This window comes from Salminus brasiliensis, chromosome 8 (assembly GCF_030463535.1).
Source record: "Salminus brasiliensis chromosome 8, fSalBra1.hap2, whole genome shotgun sequence".
In the NCBI taxonomy this organism is placed as follows: domain Eukaryota; kingdom Metazoa; phylum Chordata; class Actinopteri; order Characiformes; family Bryconidae; genus Salminus; species Salminus brasiliensis.
In genome coordinates, this window is record NC_132885.1 from 523,541 (window position 1) to 542,732 (window position 19,192).

Below are 19,192 nucleotides of genomic sequence, written 5' to 3' on the forward strand. Positions count from 1 at the left end.
TGGCGCAAAAGGCCTCACTGCTTTCCTGGAAATCACAGCTAACAAGACAGCAGGTGAAACCTTCAGGAATCAATACAGAATAAAACAGGCTATAAAAGCCTGAAAGTATAACCAGGAGCTACTTCCCCGCGTCTTTCTGCTTCTGCTATGAGATCTGTCTGCTTTCATACCTTCTCTATTGTCTGCCCCCTCTTTATCTTGCTCTCTCTCACTCGCTCGCTCGCTCTGTCTGTGAAGCCCTGGGAGTTTGTTTCTGAATCAGAAAGGCCGCACTTTCTCAGCCAACATTCATGACAGCTCTCTGAGACGAGTGTGTGAAATGAGGCAGTTCTGGGAATGGAGGGAGACACTCTTTTTTATCAAACACTCTATCTCTCTCTCTCTCTCATTCTTGCTCGTTCCCTCACTCTATCTCTTGCTGTGTCCCAAATCACTGCCTACTGGACCTGTAGTCCACTGTTGTAGAGTATAGAAGATGTCTTAATTTCAGTCTGGGTTTTTATTATTATGTAATCTGCCAGTTTAATATGGCATTAGTTCTGAATATCAGGATTTGTGTCTAATGTTTTTTTCTTTTTTTTTTTATGTAACTTAATAACAAAGTGCAACGGTTTTCTTCTACATCTTAGAAACACCTGGTAGGTGAACGGGCTTTGCTAAATTGTCCCTGCAGGGCCAAAAATATTTTTCAGTACTGTATAGAACTCTTTTTGCTTAAACTCGTAAAATAAAGATGCTACAAATGGTTCATTGTACTGAACTATAGAAGAACCACATGGAGTTCCAGTAAGGAACCATTTTGTTAGAGTGTTAAAAAAAGTGTTAAAAATGTTTAAATTGGTAAAGAATTAAGCTTTAAGCCTTTAAAAGGTTCTTCCCACTCACGTCTCTTCTTTTTTTTTTTGGAACCAAGTATTTCTTCAATGGAATCTATCATCTACCTTCAAACCCTAAAGGACTGTGTGTGGGCCAATCTCAGCTTCCTCGCCCTCAAACGACAATTAGATATATCTGTTATGTCTACTATCTTTCATAATAAGATATATATCTGCTGTTACTGAAGAATCCATAGGTTTATTTACACATTTAAAACAGATTTCTTAAAGGTTCTTTAGGGTTCTGATAACTTAACCATTCTTGCATGTTTCTTTATATACAAGGAAAAGCTGCAGTAAACCTTTAGAAATGGTTCTGTATGAGGGGGGCATTGCTACAATTTAAAGAACCCCTTCAGTGCTGTATAGAACCTTTCTTAACCCTAAATTAGTAATTACTTAATTACTAAAATACTAGGTCTAAAACATAAAGCGCTTTGGTTCAACCACTCATAGCACCTTTATTTATTTATTTTTAAAGTGAGGGAGTGGGTGTATGGGGTACTCTGAGATGGACTGGCACCCTGCCCAGGGTGTATACCTGCCTTGTGTCCAGTGATTTTCTGGACCCACCATGGCTCTGACCAGGAAGAAGATGATAAGATGGATAGGTGGAGGGTTTCAGTTTCAGAGGGGGGTTCTTGAAGCTTTTTTAAAGTTTTGGGGTAAAAAACCTCCACAGGACGAATCGCTTCCTGGAAGAGCTCATCTGTAGGTAAAGAACAATTCTACACTGTGAAGGTTTGTAGTGCACTATGTAGGGAGAAGTGCATTTGAGATTCAGCCTCTCTGTATCTCTGCTGCCCGTCGGCCCCTGCCTGAGACCCGTCCCGGTGGCTTTAGCTGGCTCTGCAGAAGGTGCAGTATTGGTACGCAGGGCACAGGTTCCTGACTGATGTTTAACAGCAGCACCATCATTTCCCATTTCACTCCAGAGCTGCTGCTTCACCACCTCAGCATCCGTTCCGCTAGCTGCCTGACGCTAGCATAGAGAGAGGGCAGGAGAGAGAGAGAGAGAGAGAGAGAGCGAGAGAGAGAGAGAGAGAGCGAGAGAGAGAGAGAGAGAGAGAGAGTATACCCAGATACTCTGGGCTGCACAAGTATTACCGTATACTTTTTAAGTAGTTATTCTGCGCTGTGATCAGTAAGTCTTCATTCACCACAGTTAAAGGCTAATAGCCAATCATAGAAGTGCACCAACAGCCTGGACATTTTCTACAGCTCACATTTCCATGTGAATACTCGTAGTCAACTGACAGTTTGCATATCACTGATATCCAATGAAAAACATGTATCTCCATTTTTGTCCGTTTTTAGTTTTCTCCATTCTTTGAGCTCTGTATCTGCTTCTGTACTCTGTGTAGATAACACTGGATGAATGGACCAATAGAAATGCTGCAAAATGAACTGGATTAAAATATTTTACATTGACTTCAGCTGAGAAGGTTTTTTCCTCCTGTAAAGTTCCTATTTTGGAGGTGCATGTTTCTCATGGGACAGTTCAGTGGAGCATCGACATGAAGCTGCTGTTTTAGGATACAGCTGATACAGGATGATGCTTTAATCTGGGTATTGAGGTTCTAAGGGCTATGGCCAGGTCAGATTACAGATTTGAAGTAGATATTATAATAAAACTTAACAATTACTATATTATTGTAAGGGAAGCATTGTAGAGGATGTGTATATCTCATTATAAACGCATTAATACAGGGTCTTTATGAGGTATTGCTGGAATGGTACTGATTGGCTTCTGTTGTTGGTTCCAAAATGCCCCAGTTTTAACCTTGCATGTCAGTGTCCTGACCCTTGCTGTTCATTCTGACACCGATTCCTGGATTAGTCCCAAGAAAAGACTCAGCCGATAAATCCCACTGCCCCGCTCCGCAGCATCACAGCTACGCTCCCGTATGGATTTTTTAATGTTGCCTTTTTGGGTGAGAATGGAATATCTCCTGAGGCTCTCAGCCCTTTCAAACAACACAAAACACACGCCTGGAAGCCGTCAATAGACCATGTCCCTCTTTGTGCCAGCTCAGCTCTCGATTGTATTGTAATTCATGATCACTTAGCAATATTTTATCCCAGCACTGAGCCCCACAATTCAGCGTAATCTCTTCAAAAGCGGTTTGCTTGCACTCAAAGAGAGGCAGATGTAGCTCGGGCTCTCAGCTTGGTAAACATCTTCAGGCAGTTTTTCCAAGGCAGCTGACATGGGCCCATCTTTACCGGGATTGCCGTACTTTACATCGCGGATTAGGATTTGTGAGCAGGCTGTTTATAGTGGGATTTTAAGAATCGGAACCTGTAAACGCACTATGCTAATTTGCTGATTTCCTCTCTGCGGGCTTGTGAATAGAATGCAGCGGCGAACGCTATCTGCATAACACTAGGCAAACCCAAACTCCCTGTGCATGAAAAAGAGGAATACGGTAAACAGGACGACTCTGGGAACATCAGTTCTGTTGCACAATGAGCTGCAGTGCCGGTAAAGCGATAGTTTGGTGAAAAAAAGGTCATATTTACATTTACATACATGTTAGGTGTCTAGTCCAAGGACTCTTATTGGTTTGGCGCAGCATAGTCACCCAGACTGGGAATCGAACCCCAGTCTTCCACATGGTGTGGCAGCTCAGTGGCAGGCAGTGGGGTTATTAAGGTCACCCTTTATATTGATGGTCTTCTAAAGATGATCTACAAACGCCCACATAACAAACTAGCTGTTTAACTCTAATGGCTTAAAAATTCGGGCTTGGAATTAGGATTGGACCATTTAGTTTACTAAAGAACCCTGGAAGAACCCATTTTTCATGGTGAACATTCTACATATCCACCAATGTTAAAGGTTCTATATAGAACCATCTACAAAGGGGTTCCACAGTCAGCACAATTAGCATCCAAATGATTTATTCAGCCCGAGAGCGAGAGATCCATTGTGTTACACACGGAAAAACATAAGTAACCCTTTATTTCAATGAGCTCCTACAGATGATCTGCAGATCTATACAAAACTGTCTGTTGACATTGATCCTCAACAGGGTTGAGGTTGGAATTAGGTTTAGGATTGAAGGTTTTATATTAGATTCAGGGTCAGATTGGGTACAATCTACTACAGGACAGAGTTCTGTTGCTCTCACTAGAAATGAAATAACCAGAAATGGGAACTTATATCCCACCAATTAGCATGGTGCTAACACTCCTCGAACCAGTCTTCAGGAATCTCTAGTAGCCTTGTTTATGTCTCCTTCAGGGGATCAAGAAGTCCATAACAAACAAACTGTTGAGGTTGGAAGTTAAGACATTTAAACCAGGCAAGAACCATTAAAACCCTTACTGAAGAACCCCTGAGGAACTGAAAAACTGGTTACAGGTCTGTGACTCATAACCATGGTGGAACCCTTTTTGGTGCTACACAGAACCATTTACATAGTGCTGTTTGCTGCTGAGAACTGGCTTCTCCCAGGGTGTGGCCATGGTAGTGTCTCAGAAAAGGAGGGCATGCTCCTTCCAGGTGAACCAGTGTGAACCCACCCCAAGTGGAGGAGTTTCCGTATCTCAGGGTCTTGATCATGAGTGACAGGAAGAGGGATTGGAGATTGATCATAGGTTAGGTGTAGGTCTGCAGTGGTGAGTAGAGAGCTCTCCCCTCCCTCACCTTTGGTCAGGAAGTGTGGGTACTGACCGACAGAACGAGATCACCAACCAGCCAAAATGAGCTGGGCTCACTCTTCGTATTCGTGATGGAGTTTTGCAGAGGAGGCTCAGAGTCGAGCCGCTGCTCCTTCACATTGAGAAGAGCCAGCCGAGGTAGTCTGGTAGGGATGCCCAATGGTCGCCTCCTCTGGAGACCCAGGGGAAGGACCAGGACCTACTGGAGAGATTAGATCTCGCGGCTGGTCTGGGAGCACTTGGAGATCCCCCAGAAGGAGCTGGTGGAGCTTGCTGGGAACAGGGATGCCATCCAAAGACATAATGAACCAGGCAAAGAACCATTTAAGTCTCCAAATGTTTCATTATGTCCTGAGAGCGCGAACATCAGTGAGGTCGGGTTCTGATGTTGGATGATTAGTTCTACTAGAAGACTCTGGAGACGTGAGAGCAGTAAAGCATGAATTTAATCTTGACCATTAATGAGATGGGAACACTGTCAGCAAGTTAGAACTCTTTGGCGCCATCATCAGCCCAGCATCGGGCAACACTCCTGCTGAACAGGGAGGCAGGGGGCAGAGAGTAACCCACAGACAGCCGTCTGGACCAAACTGGTGGTGGTGGGAAGGAAGAAGGGGAAGATGTGATTTTGCCTCTGAAAGCAGCAAAAAACGGTATAGGTTGTTTTAACACAGCTGGAGGCAGGTGGAGGCTGGTGGAGGCAGGTGGAGGCTGGTGGAGTCTGGTGGAGGCTGGTGGAAGCTGGTAATTGGCTGAAGAAAGGTGACGCTGCATTAGAGTCTCCTGGTAGAACTTTCACTAGAGCTAGGTACTCTGGAGGACCACACAGCCCAATGCTGGGGGTCTGTAAACTCTAGCCCACCCTCAGCATTGGGCACAGTGACCTTAGGCCTGACCAGTAGAGTGTTGTGTCTTATTGGTCAGTGCTTTTCCATGGAGATTATACAAGCTGTGTTTGAACACTGGTGTCAGACACTGTAAAGCAGCTAAACTCACTACTAAGACCAGTCCAGATACTTTTGGACACGTATTGTACACAGACACAGAGAGACAGACAGTGTCCAATCTCGCTTCACCACAACACACTGTCAGGCTTTCATTGATTCTGCAGCCGCTGTAAAATCAGGTCCATTTCTTGCCTTTTGGACAGAAGTGGTGGGCTGGACAGAGGAAGATGAGGGAGCTGAGGGAGGGAATCTCAGACTGAACACTATAAACAATAATTCCTGTCCTGTCAGAGATTAACACTCCTGCACGGTTCTCTGCTTTGTCTGGTTTGAGGTGCTGCTGTAATCCTGGGTGGGTTTCTGCTGACTGGGGTTGGACTGCAATTTGCAGTCAGAGGAAGATTCACCTGCATCTATTACCCTGACACACACACACACACACACACACAGCTGCATGGCGGGCGAGGCAAATTGGGGGAATAAATAAAGCAGGGAAGGAATTTGTCAGAGGAAACAATGCTTTAAAACCATTTGTGTCAGCCTGGCTCTGAGCATTATGGGTAGTGTTTAGAGGACGTGCATGTGCTGCTGCTCTTCTACACATGCCAGTACAGGAGATAACAGCCCTGACCTGCGTAATGACCCCCGCTTAAAAACCAGAGATACTTCATGTCCACTGCAGTGCTGAACTGCCTGAGAGACGCATCCTTCTACAGCACCAGCTCACCCTCCCAAGCTGAGCAGAACAACCCCAGCTTTCATTCTGTAGGAGCTCTCTCTGACCCCCGGTTTGACTAAAAGAGGTGGAGAAGGACGGTGACCTTTAGTCGACCCCACTTCAGCGTCTGTGAGCAGAGGAGCAGATATTTCCTTAGAACAATCAGAATAATAGGTCAGTTAAAAAGAAGCACAGAGAATTATTCAGTATCTACTATGAATTATTACATATCTACTATGAATTATGTAGTGTCTTTATTTACGGAGTATCCGTTAATAGTTATTCAGTATCCTCTATGAATTATTACATATCTACTATGAATTATGTAGTGTCTGTTATTATTTACGGAGTATCCGTTAATAGTTATTCAGTATCCTCTATGAATTATTCAGAACCTACCAACTGTGATTTATTCAGGACCTACTATGAGTGATTTGGTATCCACTGTGATATGATCTGTATATTAGTGATGGTGGAGTGTACAGTGCCTGCAGCAGAGTGACTCCTGCTTGAATGAGCTGATTAAGGAGGAGTGGAGGCAGCGGGACCATCTGCTCCACTGCCTTACTGACTGACTTTTCCCACAATGCCTAGGTGCAGGCCTAAAGACTCTCAGTTCTCCAAAACTCTCTATAAGGCCTGATCTGGAGCCTTCGATCTGAACCTGAAACTTACTCAGTTTACTAAAGTACTGACAGTGATTAGCTGGACAATGACACTGATCAGTACAGTCCCTCAGCTACTGACCAATGCAGATCCTCAGATCAAAGCTACTGACCAATGCAGATCCTCAGATCAAAGCTACTGACCATTACAGATCCTTAGATTAAAGCTACTGGCCACTACAGATTAGCACAGCCCCTCAGAATAAAGCTACTGATTGATACAGACCCTAAGATTACAGTTAGTTTCTGATACAGCATCCCAAAATGTAAGATACTGACCAATACAGCCCCTCAAATTTATTGAAACTACTGACCATTACAGATTCTCAGATTAAAGCTACTGAATAATACAGTTCTTCAGTGGTAATCATCTAGCTAACATCCTGACCTCACTAAGGCTCTTGTTGCTGAATGCAATCAAATCCTCACAGCAATGCTCCTCCAATATCAAGTAGAAAGTCTTCTTCTCTGGACAGTAGAGACAGTTACTCCAACAGAAGCAGGATCAGCTCTTGTAATGCCCTTGATTTCTGAAGAAGCAGTGAATGAGCAAGTGTCCCAATACTTTTGTCCATATGGTGTATCTTTGCTGATCTCGGCTACATTTGAGGTAAGGGCAGCCTATTCTTTAATGCAGCTGTGTGTGTGTGTGTGTGTATGTGTGTGTGTAGCTTCAGAGGCTCATGTTAAGTCTGGGCTGATGCTGGGACAGTGTGTATTGATCAGTGTGTCTGAGCTTTGATGGTGAGATGGTATTGGTTGCGTCGGGGGGAGATGGTGAGTGGTCTGGTCTTCTCTCCAGATTGTTCTCCATTGATTTCTGTTCCTCTCCTTCCTCTTGAGTTTGTCTCGGGGTCGCTGGCTGACGCCTCCACGCTGTGGCCTGATGTGATCCTGCATGACCGCTGAAGCTCGGGCGGCACACAGACACACTGATTAGATATTCATTACTTGTCCGGATGAAGGGGTCACACCTGTCTCCCCCATGTGTTCTATATACGTGTGTGTATAAGTACCTACAAGCTATTAATAGTATGTACCACTTATATTTGAAATATGGCCCATATGTATTACTATTACATAAATATGTTAGTAAGTCTAATAATAATAATAATAATAATAATAAAGAAAATTCTCTATTTATCAATCCTGTCAGGACATTTTGTTCTGTAAACACACACACACACACACACACAGTGGAAGTGAAAGAGAGAGATGGGATGATTTGTGGAGGACAGCTGGGGGATTAGAGTGGTCTTTACCGGTCAGTGATTATCTTGACCGCTGCTTTCGGCTTTATTGTTTTTTATCTGCAGCTTCTCCCTCCTACAAACCGCTCGTATTGATCAGGAGTCAATACTCAGCTTAGATATCAGCAAGAAATGTGGCCTCCACACACACACACACACACACACACACACACACACACACACACACACACACACACACACACACACAGCACCCGTTCTCTCCTCACAGCACTGGTGACCTCTGTGTGTGTGTGTGTGTGTGTGTGTGTGTGTGTGTGTGTGTGTGTGTGTGTGTATTTTAATCATCTGCTGAGCTCCAAATCCTCTTTTCCTGGGCGGTAGATTGGAAACAGTGCAGCTGAAAATCTGTGTAATGAAATGAGATTTGAAGAGGGACGTTCCACAGAGTCTCTCTCTACTGGAGCCCAGGAGCAGCAGAACCCAGTGTCAGCGCTAATGTGAGGAGAGCACAGGAGCAGTAACACACACACACACACACACACACACACTGTAACCCACTACAGCATGTGACCTTATTATTATTACTATTATTATTAAAAAGGTTATTTATCTACACTATATGGACAAAAGTATTGGGACACCTGCTCATTCACTGTCTTCTGAGCTCAAGCGTATAAAAAACTGTCTCTACTGTCCAGAGAAGACTTTCTACTAGATTTTGGAGGAGAAGCCTTGCCGTGAGGATTTGATTGCATTTAGCGACAAGAGCCTTAGTAAGGTCAGGATATTGAATGCTTGACCACCACCCCACCACATCATCCCAACTCATCCCAGAAGTACTGTATGGAGCTCCACCACCATCATTCCAGAGAACACACTCCAGAACCCATCTAGATGCTTCCATCTGCAGAACATCATCAATAAACACCAGAGATCCAGATCCACTGCCAGCCATACATGCCCATACCGTAACACTGCCTCCACCATGTTTGACAGATGATGAGGCTTGCGTCAGATCATGAACCCTTTCTTAAACAGTTGCAGTAGTGCAGTACTGCTGTTACAGGCAAGTCTGAACTTCAGTCTCACCATGATTGCGTAATTTCAAACTCAACAATTGTGTTACTGTCCAAATACTTATGGATCGACATGTTTTTTGTTTGTTTGTCCTGCACCACGAGACTCCTTGTGATTGTTGTTCTCTCTTTTTGAGGTTCACACTAATATTTTGGCTCTGTTAGTATTTCTCTTTTATTATTATTATTGTTGTGATAAGCCATGTGGTGCTGCCTCTGCTGCCTCTGCTGCCTCTGATTCTCACCCATTAATCAAATGAAACAAAACGCAGTGGTAAGAACGGCACTCCTGGCACCGCGAGGGCTGTTTTGATGATGATGATTTCATTAGCGCAGTGGTAATGTGCTGCAGATAGGTGCGGTGACAATTATGAAACTGATTTATTGTTCGGAGTCTCTAAAGTGGGTCTTTTTCCCCGACTCGTGCAGGCTTGACAGGTAATTGCCGGCTCACTCTGCTGCCTGGCATAATCACGGCTGTAACTCACAGAGCGCTTGTGAAAAGGAACCTCGCTCTGAGGTTACACACGGGTTCTGCCAGGGTGTGCTGACAGAGTCCAGCAGGTTTGTTTACAGTGCAGGGCTGTGATCCGCTGACCGGAAGGAACTGAAGCATAACGGCATCAAAATCAGAGCTACATCATAGTGGGAATAACTATGGTTGGACTGGACTGTTAGCATCAGGTTGAGCAGCGCCGTTTAGGCAGACAAGTGGACGACTAGTGGAACAGTAGCATTGGCATTAGCATTAGCTTATAGCCTGAATTCTATGGGTCCAGGATTGTAGTTAGCTTACCCAGAGCGGTGGGCAGCCAACTCCAGCGCCCGGGGAGCAGAGAGGGTAAAGGGCCTTGCTCAAGGGCCCAACAGTGGCAGCTTGCCGAGCCCGGGAATCGAACCCACAACCCTGTTATTGACATCCCGGCGCTCTAACCGCTGAGCCACCACACAAAATAAAAATTATTAAAAAAGTATTAAATGCAATTTAATAATGAAAGAAGTAAAAAATAAAGACAAGAAATTAAACAAACAAATCAAATGGCATAAATAATAAAATCATTAGCAACAGTAATAGTAGGTAAAATGTCCTGAGTGCAGGAGATTAGACATGTGTGAAATGATGGAGAGACTCCAGCGAGCCGAGCTTTATAGCCTCCTGTAGTGAACTACAGCTCACTGCTGCTGTAAATAATTGATTAATAACTGTATAATTGATTGATATCTAAATAATTGATTGATAACTGTTTAATTGATTGATATCTAAATAATTGATTGATAACTGTTTAATTGATTGGTGAAGGTGATGTCAGGGTATTGCATCTTTCTTTTAGTGCAATCCTGAAGTGGAACAAGACAAGTGCCCTGTTGCGTCACCCTTATAGCAAGAGCAGGATCAGGAGAGGTCACATCTGGCTCTGGTGGATGTTAGGTCTCACCCTCCACACCGCCCCCTGTGGGGATGACCCTGATCGTCTTTCGCGTCGAGTCTCTGTAAGTGCTTTTACACTGCACTCAATTCACTGTATCGACTTGCGTATGAGGAGTGGACTCACAGCTGCTCAGGTTACACTGAGAACCCACCTCCTGCACAGTGGACGTTTACCTTCTGGATACAGATGAATTTGTTTGATGAGCCTTATGGCACATCTAGAGGGCAGTAGCGAGTACTGTTGGTGTATTTGGTGTTTATTAAAGGAGCTCTGTAATTAATCTATTGAGGATATAAGCTTATGTAGAAGTAGTGAGTGTGTGAGTTTGGTTGGAGTGAAAAAAGCTCAGATTCAGTTTTGCAAGTTATTTACCACCCTGTTATTTTACCTTACACTGAAACCTGCTGATGTACATCACAGAGAGGGTCCACAGTAGGTACATAGCCTGGATAGCCTGGATTTGAAAGATTATTATGCTTGCTTTATATATTTTTTATATATATATATATATATATGTGTGTGTGTGTGTGTGTGTGTGTTTATATAAGTTTATATTATATATATATATATATATATATATATATATGTATATATATAAAAATATATTATGCATGTGTATTACACATTTTAACATGTATTGCTTTCATTAAATAAAATATTAAAAAAAGAATTAAGGTAAATAATATTGCAATATTTTTACAACCTCAACATGAGCAATATTAAATATTTATACATGATTTAAGATCATTGTACTAAAGAAAAGTTAAAGTTTGGCATTTTTACAGCTGATAGTTCAGTTATCTGCTGCAAAAAAAAGAACCTTTCCAGAATGCAGTAACACCCACTCACCTCTTTGCCACCCCCCTGCCACCCCGGCTCTGCTATCTGCTCTGTACAGAATAAAGCAGGAATTAAAGGTAGTAAATGCTTCCCTTCGCTCTCGTGAGATGAGGATGAGGATCAGCTCTCAGAGGTGTGTGTGTGTGTGGTGTGTATTTACTGTGTGTTTGCCTGGAAGGGCTGTGTGGTCAATGTGTGTATATGTGTGTGTGTGTGTGTGTGTGTGTGTATTTACTGTGTGTTTGCCTGGAAGGGCTGTGTGGTCAATGTGTGTATATGTGTGTGTGTGTGTGTGTGTGTGTGTGTGTGTGTGTTTTTCCTGTAAATGTGTTTGTGTGTGTGCACCCCCACTGTTCAAGCCGGCGGTAAACGGATAAGATGCAGTGAGATGGGCTTTGCTCTGAGGTGTGTGTGTGTGTGTGTGTGTGTGAGGGTGATGTTATCATACACACTGCCCTGCAGATGTATGAAGGATAAAGGCTACATCCTCAGACAGAGTGACCACTAAAGCTAAATGTACACACACACACACACACACACACACACACGATGTAAAGGTTCTTCACACTCACTCATTTCCAAACATGCTTCTTTACGGAACCAAAATGGTTCTTTTAGGGCATCACTCAAAGAACCTTAAGTAGCACCTTTACTTTAAAGAGTGAGAGTAAACACGTTACTCTATAGGAACCATCACTGATCTCAGTTATTATAAACCTCTTCATATAAAGCTAATAATGACCACCACTGAAATACACACTACCATTGGCTAGTTCCCCTCTATTGTTCTCAGAACAGCCTCAGTTCTCCACGGCACGGATTCTGCAAGATGTTACAAACCTTCCTTTGAGATTCTGGTCCATGTTGACATGATTGAATTCCTGCAGATTTGTCAGGAGAACCTCCTGTTCTACCACATCCCAACGTGTTCTCCTGGATCCAGCTCCTGTAATGGGGAAGGCTCCTGGAGAACACTGAACTCATCGTCATGTTGACTCAAGCATCAGGGCCCTAACTGATCTCCACCGTGACAACAGGACCTGTAATCCAGTTAGGGACCTTGGTGAGGAAACGTCTTGACCTCTCTGGGAGGGCACACATTTCCCAACATCTCAGATTATGCTAAAAGCCTCCACCTTATCTACCCTGACAGCCCTGGAAATTATCTGACTTATCTGCCCAGACAGCCAAAGCACCAAACAGCCCTAAACGTTGTGTTCTGGACTGCCTGCCACTTAGAAGCGGCCTCTGACTCTCGTAGTGACCTCTACAGAGATGGACAGAGACTGGTTTACATCTTTGCATTTGGACACCTCAGTGACTCACACTGAAGAATTTAATGAAATCTTCCATTGAAACATCTCCATGGAAACCTTGCTGGACATCCAGAGCATCCTGTGGAACATCATGTGTTGTTTGTGTGATTCTATCATCCATATTATTCCATATTAACTCAATACTAATGATGCTTCATGATTGATGTTACATGAAATCTATAATTTTGCAATAGTGCTACATATAATATGGCCTTTATGTGCAGTTACAGTAGAATACACCAAACCCCTCCCATCTGCTCCTCTCTCCGTTGTTAAACTGCCGAAAACACACCACCTCAAGTTGGGAATCCATTGATTTCTGATCACCAATTCAAGTGCAAAGCTCTTTGAACTCTAACGCAACACTTCTATTTGTTAAAAGTCTGTAAAACTGCAAGATTACTGCATGCAAACTTCTGAACCTTTAAGTGCTCAGAGCCTGTTTGCACATACTGGATGGACCCACCACAAGATCAGTTTTCCACCACTGGACAGTAATGAACACAACTATAAAGGTCCAGGATTTCTCAGCATAGTTCTGGACATTTCTTCTGAAGTTAAACAGCAGAATTATGTGAGAATTGACATTTCATGTATCTGGGCTCCCCCGACAGCAAGGATGTGAAATTCATTCTTTAATCCACCACTAAAGGACACACTGTACACGTGCATTTCTGGACAGAAGCTTGATCTGAAGGTGTAGCAGCATGTGGGCGGAGGCGGTAGAGTAACACTACAGGATTTTACACTAATGTGACTCTATGGGTTCTGCAGCGTTACACAGCAGTTCTGGAGAGAGGTTCTCCTCCTGCAGCTCCACCATTAAAGCTCCATAGTGCAGTAGCAGCAGCAGCGCTCCGACCCGGAGTGGGAATGACGGAGACGCCATTCTCCCCCTGAAGCTGATAGTTTAAGGCCAGAATGCTATCTATTGCTGCTTCTGCAAGGTGTAGACCAAGCTCGCTCGGCTGAGGCAAGGAAGGAGAACTTGAGAAACTTTGACTGAAGTTCTGGGGGGCTTTGAGCTGATGGGACCCTGAGCCTAAAAGTTTTATAGGTGCAGATTTCCCCTTAATGTAAGGATGTACTGGGCAGCACTACAGCGCTCTGATTTGTGGCTGATCTGACTTTAGTCAACTTATCGAACCAGCTGTATTTTACACGGCTGAAGGCGCACTTCTCATTAGAGGAGCTAAAATCCACTTTTTAGAGCTCGCAGTGGCCAGTCAGGCAGTCAGGCAGTCCGTCAGTCAGTCTGTAACACTGCTCATTAAAACACCTTTATAACCAGTCTGTCCTTCAGGAATGGATTCAGTGGATATTGATTGAATTCTGCTCAGGCCGATTCACTGCTCAGCTTCAGAGCCTTCGTCTAATGGTGTGTGTGTGTGTGTGTGTGTGTGTATATGTTTTGAGTGAGGCATGGTCTCAGGCAGGCTTGGTGTGGGTACTAATGGCAGGAGAACAAAAACACACTTAGAAATAGAGAGCGGGTCAGATGGGTCCTGCTGTGAGTGGCCTTTAAACCATCAGATCTTTAAAATAAAAACCGAAGCCCTGCAGCCCACAGGGAACTTGGTAGAAGCACCTTTTGCTGCAGTAACAGTAACACAACATGATCCTGCAGCACCAAGCTTCACTCAGACCTCACTGAGGAACAGCCTTTCCACAACACGATGCTGCTATTTATCAGACAGTGTCAGATCTCCTAGCTCTCCTAGAGCTCCCTCCCTCCCTATCTTCATGCGCTGATGGCAGAGTCCGATCTCATTAAGGGTCAGACAGTCTTTTAAAGACAGAATAATAAATGGCAGTCTGGAGTCTTTAGGAAAGAAACATGTAAATATCAGATTTACCAACATCACCCACCCAATCCTGAACTCCAACTCCCATGATTCACCTGGTTCCTCGGTCATAGTCACATGCACTTCACCCATCTCCTCCAGATCATCGCCACCAGAATTCTAATCTAATTTGCTGTGGTTTGAGTTCGTATGTGCGCTCATGCTGAGTTCAGACTGCCAGGCTGAAGAGGCGTGTTCAGATCAGATCTGTGTTCAGGGCTGTGTGGACGGGTCAAATCTGATCTTTTAAACCGGATTTGAGTCATTCATCTGACTCATGAGACTCATCTGTGCAAATCTGATTATAATCACATTTCAAACCACTTCCAAATGTTCAGATTGAATGTGGTTTTAGCTGTTCAGACTATCAAACATTCATCTGGATAAAATCTGGATTTGACCAAATTGGATTTGGGCTGGCTGTCTGGACATAGGCTTTCATATGGGGTCTTGGATTGGACATGTATCCAACTTGTTGGACATGCAACATGAATGCGAACGGTCAGATCAGATTTCACGCGTACGCATGTCCAGGCCAAAGTCCTCATGGGAAAGTCATTCACTCTGCAGTCATCTTCACAACACTGCCAGGTAGTCACAGCACCAGGCTCCTCTCTCTGTGAAGGAGGAGAGACCAGACTACCGGAAGCTGAAGGTCAGATCAGGTTTCAGAAGCAGGTTTTAAGTCTCTGATATAATCTGATTAAATCCTCATGAGTTGTGTAGGCAGCGAGCTGATTGGTTCTTTTTGTTGAAGGGCGGGACTTTATCCATAAACCAATGGGACTGAAAGAAAAGAAAAGCTTCACCATTGGCTGAATATTCTGTCAGTCCTCACTCTCAGCATCAGTGCCGTTGGCCTGGGGCTGGAAGTGACGGAAGGCCAGGCTCACCTGTAAGGCTGTGTCTACAGGTAACCCCTGTGCAGTGCTCTGCAGGAGGAGGCTGTTTATCTGAGCAGAGTGACGGTAATTTGACGGGTGTTGACAGTGCAGACGTGTCTGCTAAAATATGGTGTATAGATCAGCTGCTTTACTCTGCTGAGCTGCATAAAACCGCTTTCACCAATCAATATTCTTAATTAAATTTCAGACTTCTCCGCTCACTTTATCATTCTTTAGTGTCAGAATTGATTTGTTTCTCTTGCTCAAGTAGCAAAAAATGAATCCCTTAACCTTGACGCACATGTACTGAGTATCGACGTTCTCATAGCTCGTTCATTTTCCGCTTCAGATTGAAGGAGAAAGAAAACTCTCAGGATGAAAAAGGAGAAATTAAGAATCTGGGAACAGCGCTTCTGTCTTTATAAGGTGGAGTTTGGACATCTGACTGTACGCGTCTGATTCGATGCTAGCCGGTGAGGATCTCTATTAGAGCAACACCTCAGCAGAACAGATTCCTCCTGAAGCAATCCTCAGACTCTGGACGTGTCCTGGCTGATTGACCACACTCAGACTGAAAGTGTTTAGTGATACTGGCAGCTTTTGGTCAGATTACCACCAGGTTAATGAGTTGGGTTGGGTTTCTTGGGTTTTCCTCAGATCTGCATAGTTTTTGTGTAGTTCAGTTTTTGGGTATCTGTGAGGTTAATGTGTTTAGTTAGAATGTTTCCTTGATCCTGGAGTAGTTTTTGAGTAGTTTAGCTGCTGGGTTAATTAGTTCTTTTGTTTTTCCCAGTGCTAGGTGGTTTAGTTACCACCAGGTTAATGTGTTTTGTGGGTTCTACTCAGTTCTAAGTAGTTTGTGGCTATTTTCACTGCTGGGTTAATGAGTTTGTTTGGTTGTACCCAGTGGTGTGTGGTTTGTGAGTAGTTTAACAACTGGGCAAGAGGGTTTTGTTGGGTCCTTATCAATATTGGGCAGTTTAGCCACTGGGTTAATGAATTTCATGGGTCTTTTTCAAAATTGGATAGATTTTGAGTATAATTTTTTGGGTTTAGCTGCTGGGTTAGTGTGTTTGTAGTTTGTAGTGGGTAGTTGTATTGGGATTTACATACAATGCACCTTAAAAACCCATAACATATCCATATATTATTTTTAAATATGAAAAATGAAATTAACCATACCGGTTTAATAAGAAACAATAAAATAAATAAAAATGAAATCAAATAAATAAATAAATAAATATGTATCAAATAATTAAAAGAAACACACTGTTGGTGAACTAAAGGCCTTGGTAAAAAGCAGAGGCAGTGGTGGCAGATCTCAGGTCTTTAGGCAGTGTGAACACAGAGCAGGACCAGAGTGAGTGATTCGGATCTGGTTCTGGGTGTCAGTAGAACACTGTGATCGGTCTGTTGGGTCTGTATGGATGAGCAGGTCAGAGATATTTTGGCAAAACCATTCAAAGGGCAAAACCATTCAAAGCTTTATACTACGCAGGGAGAGCTCTTCAGAATCTATTCAGAATGAAGCAGAAAGCCGGTGAAGTGATCTGAGAATAGCTGGAATACGATCATATTTCCTTTCTGCTCGTCATCAGCCATGCTGCCGCATTTTAAATAAACTGGAGCTTCCCTGTCCACGTCTGAGGGAGTCCGCTGAAAAGAGCATTACCCAAATCTTATCTAGAAATGAGAGTGTGAATTAGCTTCATCAGACTGAGACGGGAAACTCCTGAGTTCTGAGATACAGTTTTTCTGTAGATGATGAAAAGCTGCCTTTGTGAGATTTGTAATGTGGTAGTAACTCAGGTCTGTCAGTGTGTAACTGTAGAAAAGTGTGTGCCACCTGTTCAGTGATCTAGTCTTAGCACTGGAGTAACTCCTTTTAAGAGGAAATGGGCCTCAAAGCAGATACAGTTAATGTTTGGCTAAAAGGAGTGACTGCATTTGAGGCATGGCCAGAGATCATAGTGTGAAGGAAGGAGCTGAATCTGCACGTGGATGGAAGCTTATGGTCATACAGGTCTACCAGCAGTGGCAGAAATCCCAGTCTACAGGACAGTCTCATCAGAATTGCGGCTGAAAGATGAAACTGAAGGACAGGGACCACCGGCGGGGAATGAAAATCGCTTAACTTCCAGACAAAAACTGCTTCTAGAAGTTAATGCAGGTTATTCGTCACCAACATCTGAAAGAACTGTCCTCAGAGAACTGCAGACCATTTACCTTCACTCACTTCTGCTCCAGAATGAGGAGAGTTTTCTGTAGACTGGGGTTTTTGCCACTGCTGGTAGACCTGTATGACCGTAAGTTTCCATCCACCTGCAGATTCAGCTCCTTCCTTCACATTGTGATTTTTGGCCACGCCCAAATGCCCAAACTCCTTTTAGCCAATCATTTACTGTCTCTGCTTTCTAACTAATTTTCCACACATCCAACGAGGCCCTCACTGCACTGCACCACCTCTTCTCCATTTATAAGTCCCGTCACACACCTCGCCGGTATTTATAGCCCTTGTGAGCTAGTCTGAAGAACAGAGCTCGGTTCCTCCAGGTTTCTCCTGGACGCCCCCCAGTCCAGCCAGCACAGCGTGGAGGATGTGTTCACCTCCATCAGCAGCAGCAGCAGCAGCAGCAGCAGCAGCTCACCTGATTTACCATCATTAAGCCCTGATTTACCACCAAACCAGGTGTTGATCTGAGGAGAACTCTAAATAACACTAGACTCCATGAGGAGAACTTTGGAGGTGTTCTAATGATAAACACAGTGATGGAGAACCTCCACCACTTTCTGTAGGAGTGTTATTATTAGTGTTTATATTCTTTACAAATGAGTGCTAACTTATTTTAAGCAAGAAGAAGTGTGAATAAGTAAAGCAGCAGAGGACACAGAACTGAACTCTGGGGAACCCCAAGTGTATCAGATTCAGAGCCACCAGCAGAGACTGAAACAAGAATAAAAACAGCTAAGAAGTAGGTCATTCAGGCTAATGAAATCTTTCAGTTTGTTAATTAGACGTTCATGATAAAAAGAACCAAAGAAATCCAAAGAATTAGGACTGTTCATGTCATTAATGACCTTAAAGTCATTAACTACTTTCACATGTGCAGTTTCAGTGCTGTGGTTAGTTCTGAAAGCAGATATACAGGCTTTGCTCAGAAGTCGTGAGGTAAGTAATTATTGTAGAAAGCCTCCTCAGGTATATTACTGAAGATAGGGATATTGACCTGCAGCTCCTGATAGTAATGGGGGTCAGGGTTGCTCTTTTTAAGTGGTAGTGTATTAAGAGCATGCTTTAGAAAACTTGGAAACACAGCACACTGTAAAGAGCAATTCACAGTATTAATTCTATCTTCTAATGTGTAATAAAATACAGCTTTAAAAGCACTTGAGGGCACAGGGTCAGGAGAACAGGTAGAACACTCAGGCTTATCTCATAAAGGTGCAATGTTAGATTTTTCTTTCAATGTTTTTTTCTTTGAATATGTTTAGTGATATTTGAATCAAGATTAGGTTTTTATTTTCCATCTTTTTCAGTTTCAAAATAACACAAATTAAATAAAAAGGTTCTAAAGCAAAAGCTTGGGCATCATGCATCATCATCATGAGTTACTCCTCATTTGGTGAGTAGCCTCTAAACTCTTTCTGTAGCAGCTAAGAGTCTTTCAGTTCCTGTTTGGGGTATTTCTACTCATTTTTCCTGCAGAAGGTTCTAGTTCT